Source organism: Sphaeramia orbicularis, chromosome 14 (genome assembly GCF_902148855.1).
Source record: "Sphaeramia orbicularis chromosome 14, fSphaOr1.1, whole genome shotgun sequence".
In the NCBI taxonomy this organism is placed as follows: domain Eukaryota; kingdom Metazoa; phylum Chordata; class Actinopteri; order Kurtiformes; family Apogonidae; genus Sphaeramia; species Sphaeramia orbicularis.
In genome coordinates, this window is record NC_043970.1 from 52710932 (window position 1) to 52719105 (window position 8174).

An 8174-nucleotide genomic window follows, 5' to 3' on the forward strand; every position below is an offset into this window, starting at 1 on the left:
CGTCCATAACTTTTTGAGTTATCTTACAAACAAACAAACAAACAAACAAACAAACAAACAAACACACAAAGCAAAGTGATCCCAATACCTCCTGCTGGAGGTAACCAGAAAGAAACATATATAAATCAGATAGAAAAATATATAAACCAGAAAGAAACATATATAAACCAGATACGAACATATGTAAATCAGATAGAAACATATATAAATCAGATAGAAACATATATAAACCAGATAGAAACATATATAGACAAGATAGAAACATATATAAACCAGATTGAAACATATATAAATCAGATAGAAACGTATATAAATCAGATAGAAGCATATATAAACCAGATACAAATATATGTAAATCAGATGGAAACATACATAAACCAGATTGAAACATATATAAACCAGATAGAAACATATATAAATCAGACTGAAACATATATAAACCAGATAGAAACATATATAAATCAGATTGAAACATATAAATCAGACTGAAACATATATAAACCAGATTGAAACATATATAAATCAGATAGAAACATATATAAACCAGATACAAACATATATAAACCAGATAGAAACAAATAAATCAGATAGAAACATATATAAATCAGATAGAAACATATATAAACCAGATAGAAACATATAAATCAGATAGAAACATATATAAATCAGATAGAAACATATATAAACCAGATAGAAACATATATAGACCAGATAGAAACATATATAAATCAGATTGAAACATATATAAACCAGATTGAAACATATATAAACCAGATAGAAACACATATAAATCAGATTGAAACATATATAAACCAGATAAAAACATTTATAAATCAGATAAAAACATACATAAATCAGATAGAAACATATATAAATCAGATTGAAACATATGTAAACCAGATAGAAACATATATAAATCAGATAGAAAATTATATATAAATCAGATAGAAACATATATAAATCAGACTGAAACATATATAAATCAGATTGAAACATATATAAATCAGATAGAAACATATATAAATCAGACTGAAAAATATATAAACCAGATAAAAAAGTTATATAAAACCAGATAGAAACATATATAAACCAGCCACACAACAGTAAACCAGACTGATCGATTGATCAGATCTAATCTCAGCAGGTCGGTTTGTCGTTGGACAAACGGTGGCGTTTCCATTCAGTCCAGAATTGGACTAATGGTGGAATTTACACAGGAAGCCTCAATCTGCAGTAAAAATCAGGAGTGTCTTCAACGACGGCAGAGTAAATATGTACGACACAAACAAAACACAATAAACATTAGGACTGAGCAATGGATGTAGGACAGAAAACTGTGGTCCACTCAAAGTACCAAAAACTCTGGTTCATGTTGGACCTGATGAAAGGGAACCTCATCTGGATGTGGCTTTGGAGATCTGCCACATTTACCCACAATTCAGCTCTTCGGTCAGCCATGGATGGAGTTTCAGGATCACGTCCAGGGAATCAAAGTCTCATTTTTACACATAAAAAGTCATATTTCAGTATAAATGTTGTTCTGCTGTTTGAATAAAAGCATCAGACACAGAGTGAAGAACTCTTTGGACTATTGTGAGTAAAAAGTATTTTCAAAAACAAGTCAGAATCTGATCAGAATGCAGTCGTATTTACATGTGTATAAACTCTGTGAATAGAAGCTGAGACGTTGATGGATGGTGAAGCATCAGAACAGAATGAAGGCGTTTATCGGTTCAGCTGTGAAACTGTTGATCCGATCCAAATATCAGCTGGACTCACACTGAACAACTGGGACTCTACAAATGGGATGTTTCTTCCTGAACTCTCATCGTGTTTGACTCCGCCTAAATCAGATAGAAACATATATAAATCAGATAGAAACATATATAAACCAGATAGAAACATATATAGACAAGATAGAAACATATATAAACCAGATTGAAACATATATAAATCAGATAGAAACGTATATAAATCAGATAGAAGCATATATAAACCAGATACAAATATATGTAAATCAGATGGAAACATACATAAACCAGATTGAAACATATATAAACCAGATAGAAACATATATAAATCAGACTGAAACATATATAAACCAGATAGAAACATATATAAATCAGATTGAAACATATAAATCAGACTGAAACATATATAAACCAGATTGAAACATATATAAATCAGATAGAAACATATATAAACCAGATACAAACATATATAAACCAGATACAAACATATATAAACCAGATAGAAACAAATAAATCAGATAGAAACATATATAAATCAGATAGAAACATATATAAACCAGATAGAAACATATAAATCAGATAGAAACATATATAAATCAGATAGAAACATATATAAACCAGATAGAAACATATATAGACCAGATAGAAACAAATAAATCAGATAGAAACATATATAAATCAGATAGAAACATATATAAACCAGATAGAAACATATAAATCAGATAGAAACATATATAAATCAGATAGAAACATATATAAACCAGATAGAAACATATATAGACCAGATAGAAACATATATAAATCAGATTGAAACATATATAAACCAGATTGAAACATATATAAACCAGATAGAAACACATATAAATCAGATTGAAACATACATAAACCAGATAAAAACATTTATAAATCAGATAAAAACATACATAAATCAGATAGAAACATATATAAATCAGATTGAAACATATGTAAACCAGATAGAAACATATATAAATCAGATAGAAAATTATATATAAATCAGATAGAAACATATATAAATCAGACTGAAACATATATAAATCAGATTGAAACATATATAAATCAGATAGAAACATATATAAATCAGACTGAAAAATATATAAACCAGATAAAAAAGTTATATAAAACCAGATAGAAACATATATAAACCAGCCACACAACAGTAAACCAGACTCAGTGTTTGACTCCGCCTTCATTCGGATCCGCTTCACGGAGACCTGGAACAAACATGGCAGCACACATGTCCAGTTCAGACTGATGTGTGTGTGACTGCGTCTACAGTCCAATGGATCCACTGAGGACAGATGTGAACGTACCTTATAGAAGAAGAAGAGGGAAAGATCAAATATGAGCAGAGCCAGGACGAGGACCACCACCCTGATGATCAGATGTGTCACCAAGTCTGAAACACAATACAAACAAACGTCAAAGGTGCGGGAGACTTTTGTGACCAATTTTTCCTCAGATCTGTCCATCCTCAGTCATATCCTCAGTATCATGAATCTGTTCGTCTGTCATTCCTCACCTGAACCTCTTGCATTACAGTGAACAGTGTCTTAGTTCCATCCACCAGAAACAAACCATGTGTTTACATTCTGAGCCAGGAGGGAACTCTGAGGAATTTTGTCACGACCTGTACTGTGGGAAAGGGAGGTTCGTGCAGCTGCCTGACAGCAGCAGTGCAACCATATATTACATTATGACAGTTTGAGTTCGAAGCTTTAATTTATTTATTTTATATAATGTTATTATATTGATTTTTAGGGGTGCCAGGCAGGTCTCTCTCCTGACATTTAAGATGTTAAGTCAGTCGTTGTAGTTCAGTCTTTTGTATATGCTGGAGTCCTTGTTTTTGGTTATTTAGTTTTTGTTCGTTTGTTATCGCTCAAACTCCACAAAGGATGTAAGTCTTAATGAAACCTGACCTGGCTGATAAGATTCATGAGCACAACCTGGCCTGGGCCAAGGCTAGGAGAACTGGCTCTATGTCTGATTGGACTGTCTTCCGTCACCTTAGAAACAAATGCTCCACTTTGATAAAAAATGCCAATTCAGAATATTATCTGTCACTCACTACTGACAATCTAAATAACCCTCAGAAATTTTGGAAAGTTATTAAATCACTTTCCGTAAGTAAAAGTGCTCAGACTCTCCCAACCTATGTTTTAAAGGGCTCTGTGCCAGTTTATGACGGACAGGAGATTTTAAATTGTTTTAATAAGCATTTTATATCATCTGGCTCTTTGTTTGACTCGGTGGGAGCTGCTGCTGTGGAACCTTACACCCACTTCCCAGTATATACTGGTGAGCCTTTTAATTTCTTACCCTTTTCTACTCAGGAAGTTCTTAAAGCTCTTAAAGCATTGGACCCCAGAAAACCTTCTGGACCTGACCTAATGGAACCTTATTTTTTAAAGTTGGCAGCAGACTGTATAGCGGAGCCTCTGACAATTCTTTTTAACCTTACAGTGGTAAAAAATGAAATTCCCTCTGTGTGGAAATCTGCATTTGTTCTTCCCTTACTGAAAGGGGGTGACCCGGCGGTTTTAACTAATTACAGATCGATATCGAATTTGTCGGTACTAGCCAAAAATTCTTGAAGCTCTTGTGAATGAGCAGTTAAAGGAGTTTTTATATTCAAATGATATTTTATCAGAATATCAGTCAGCTTTCCGAAAAAAACACAGTACTGTCACTGCCGCAGTGAAAGTGACAAATGACATCAGAGTTGCGCTTGATAAGAAACAGCACTGTGCGTCACTTTTTATTGATTTGGCCAAAGCATTTGACACAGTTGACCACAATATTTTAAAACTTAAACTCTGTCAATCAGGACTCTCACAGGATGCAGTTGGTTGGTTTTCAAACTACCTGAGTGATCGGACTCAGTGCATCAAATTTACTGGCCAGTGTTCTGACTTTGTTGCTGTCCACAAGGGGGTGCCACAGGGCTCTGTATTAGGTCCCCTCTTATTTATTATTTATATTAATGACCTGGGCATGCATACGCCAGGCGCTAATTTGCATTTTTATGCAGATGATACAATTATATACTGCTTTGGACCAACTCTTGTCCAGGCGATTGAATCCCTGCAGAAAGCCTTTGTTGCTGTCCAGTATTCATTAATTCAACTGAAACTGGTCCTCAATGCAGACAAGACTAAACTTATGTTGTTTTCCAATTCAAGGACACCTCCGCAAACATTACCCTCAGTGACCACTCTGGAAGGAAATGTAATTGAGGTGGTCCACACATATAAATACCTGGGGGTTTTAACTGACAACTCCCTCACTTTCAAGCCACATGTGGAAAACCTTGTGGTGAAATTGAGGCTAAAGTTGGGATTTTATTTTCATAACAAATTGTGTTTTTCTTTTAAAGTAAAAAAGCGTCTTGTTGCTGCAACTTTTTTTTTATCAGTATTGGACTATGGAGATCTTTTATACATGAATACTTCTGCTCAGTGCCTCCAGAAGGTTGACAGTGTCTACCATGCTTCCGTGAGGTTTATAACCAACTGTAAAGCATCGACTCACCACTGTGAGCTGTATTCACGGGTAGGATGGCCTGCTCTGACCACCAGAAGGACCAACCACTGGTACTTGTTTACATACAAGGCCATACTTGGCCTCTTGCCTGGCTACATCTGTTCCTTAATTGACGAGAGAAATTCTGAAAATTATTCTCTTCGAACAAATGAGTGCATTCTGCTGTCTGTTCCATTTGCCCGCACAGAAATGGGTCAAAAGGCTTTTAGTTGTTCTGCACCTCATGTATGGAATCAGTTACAGAAAGACTGGAAACTAACTGAGTTGATTTCTTTGAGCACTTATAAGTCCAAACTGAGAGTTCTTGAGGCCAATTCCATATCTTGCACTTGCTTTTCTTAATCTGCCTGTACGTGCAATTTTTATCATCTGTTTTTTGTCGAGTGTGTGTATGTTGTATGTATTCTTGTAACTATGTGTTGCGTTGCTGCTGCCTGTCTTGGCCAGGACACCCTTGTAAAAGAGGTTCTTAATCTCAATGGGACATTTCCTGGTTAAATAAAGGTTAAATAAAAATTAAAAAAAAACTGGATGGACTGGGTTTAAACCTGGGTTTAAACTCAGCTGTGCTTTGAACTGAGCTCAGATTAAAGGAGTGTTTGTTGGTTCAGCCCAGTCTCTGACAGGTTCAACTGGACTGGCTTTACCTGAGCTCAGTTCTACCATCGTGGTTCTGCTCACACCTGTTCACTCTGCTCACTGGGAACGTTGTGGAATCACAATCAGAATCAGAATTGCCTTTATTGTCATTTGACAGGACAAAGTACATCAAATGAAACTGAGTTCGATGATTAGGGACATCGGGCCGCTGCTCCTAACTGGTGCGCCACCACAGAACCCTTTTCTTCGAAATTTGCAGGAAAGAACAGGATAATGCAAAGCACAAATATAAAACATCATACAGTTTCCACACAGTACACGTGGACACATGCTGGAATTTTTTCATGGATTTGAAAGGAATTTGGGGGATAGGGTGAAAAGGAAAAGGTAGACAGCAGATGTGATTTGGGGTTTGGGACAAGGAAAATGCATGTGTGTGCAAGATAAAGAGACACCAGTGGGTCATTCTGTCCTTCAGTTGGAACATGGTCATGTGACTGTTACTGATGCATTGTGGGTGTTTTGTGTGTGATTGTCCTGACGTTACCTCCGACAGTGAGATAGAGGGCGGGGCTCTGAGACGACGAGAAGCTGCGGTTATAAACGTCCACGTGATAAACACATGTGTAGTTCCCTCGGTGGGTGTAGCCCATGGCAGACAACAGGAAGTGGGCGGAGTGATTGACAGCCGGCAGGGTGAGGTTCAGCGGCTTCTTGGTGTCGGAGATCAGCTGGAAGGAGCCTCCTGGGTACTGTGGTCGGACGGAGCAGGTGATGGTGAAGTCGGAGCCGATGAGAACCCGGAACCCCTGCTGGTAGACCTCAAAGACCCCGTCAGACAGGGAGATGTTGGGCTGAGGCAGCAGATCTGTCCACACACAGAGACATGATTGGACCAAGCAGCACACATGAGCACAAACAAGCAGTCAGAGAATCCATCCTCCTCAGAGACACAGATGGATCTGATCCACAGGAGTTTGGGATGGGATGAACACTGACCAATGAAAACATGAGGAATGGGTCATTTAGAGCACAGCTGACCTTCAAAGGCATTATGGGTAAAAAAGGACACACATGTGGTGCTTTTACAGTCTCACATGTCAACATTTGGTCCTTTTGTCCTAAATGAGACTAATGGGAAATCTGTTTGTGTTTTCAGCCTCATCTGGTCCAAATGAAGACGTTCATTTGGGATCTGGACGTTCCAAAGGTCAAAGGTCAATATTTGACACATTTGACAGAAAAAACAATGAACTGAGACAAAATAATCAACTGATGAAATGAACAGATTCGTTAGATGGAACTTTAAACGTCAGAGTCAGAACCATCTGGTCACTGAGAATTCAGTTCAGACACAGTTTGTGTCCATTTGTACCTGAACACACCACGTCCACACCAGATGAGTCATCATAGGAATCATCTAGTCCAACACAGTCCCTCAGTCCAGATGTCAGCTTTACACAAGGAACTGAGACCACCCACACAGGTCTGCGTGTAGAATTATCTGTTCTGTTGACTGAAACAGCTGATCCACAGTCCAGATGTTGACACACAGCAGATCCAGACTTCAGGTTCCAGTCTCCATACTGGTCTTCTACTGGTCTCCACTGTCCCTGGTGTTGGATCTCCAAAGCACCAGCACAGCGGCTCGGCTGTCCCACCAACCTGACACCAGCTGGATGTGAGCAGAGACACAAAGACATGAGTCACACAAACACACTGTCATATGAAAGCCACGCCCCCTCTGTACCTGTACAGGTGAGTCCAGCAGCTGTTCCAGATGAGCAGGTCTTCCCAGCTGAGCTGGACCTTCTACAGTCCAGGACCGCAGACTCATTTCCTTCACACTGGAGCTCGCTGGTCCAGACTGGAGCCTCCCCCTCTCCATAGAGCGCCCCCTGGAGGAGCCCAGGAGCCCCACAGCCCAGCTCCCTACAGACCACCTGGGCGTCGTTCAGGTCCAAATCCTCTTCACACATTGAGGACCAGGACTGGTTGGACCGGACCTCCAGTCTGCCTGAACACAGACTGGAACCATGGACCAGTCTGACAGAGTCTGTGGACCCACAACAACACACACACATGTTTAAAGACACAAAAGCCCCTGGACAGACGGCAGTGTGAGGGTGGACTCTACCAAAGCCTCCTGTCAGTCATTAGTGACACAGGAACTAAATAGGACTCATGGACCAGTTCAAGCAGAGACACAACGTCCTCAAAGAAAACAGCAGAACACAGAACACACCAATAAAAGGCCCT

The 8174-nt window shown here is 38.5% G+C and overlaps 1 long non-coding RNA gene across 1 annotated transcript; it reads right to left on the bottom strand.

Moving 5' to 3' along the window:
* Positions 1-6727: 6727 nt before the first annotated feature.
* Positions 6728-7704, bottom strand: LOC115432396 (uncharacterized). Its single transcript, XR_003937201.1, has 3 exons — positions 7666-7704; positions 7291-7590; positions 6728-6783 (listed from the first exon to the last, which is right to left on the bottom strand). It is a non-coding gene; the product is annotated as an uncharacterized LOC115432396 (long non-coding RNA).
* Between the last annotated feature and the right edge of the window lie 470 nt (positions 7705-8174).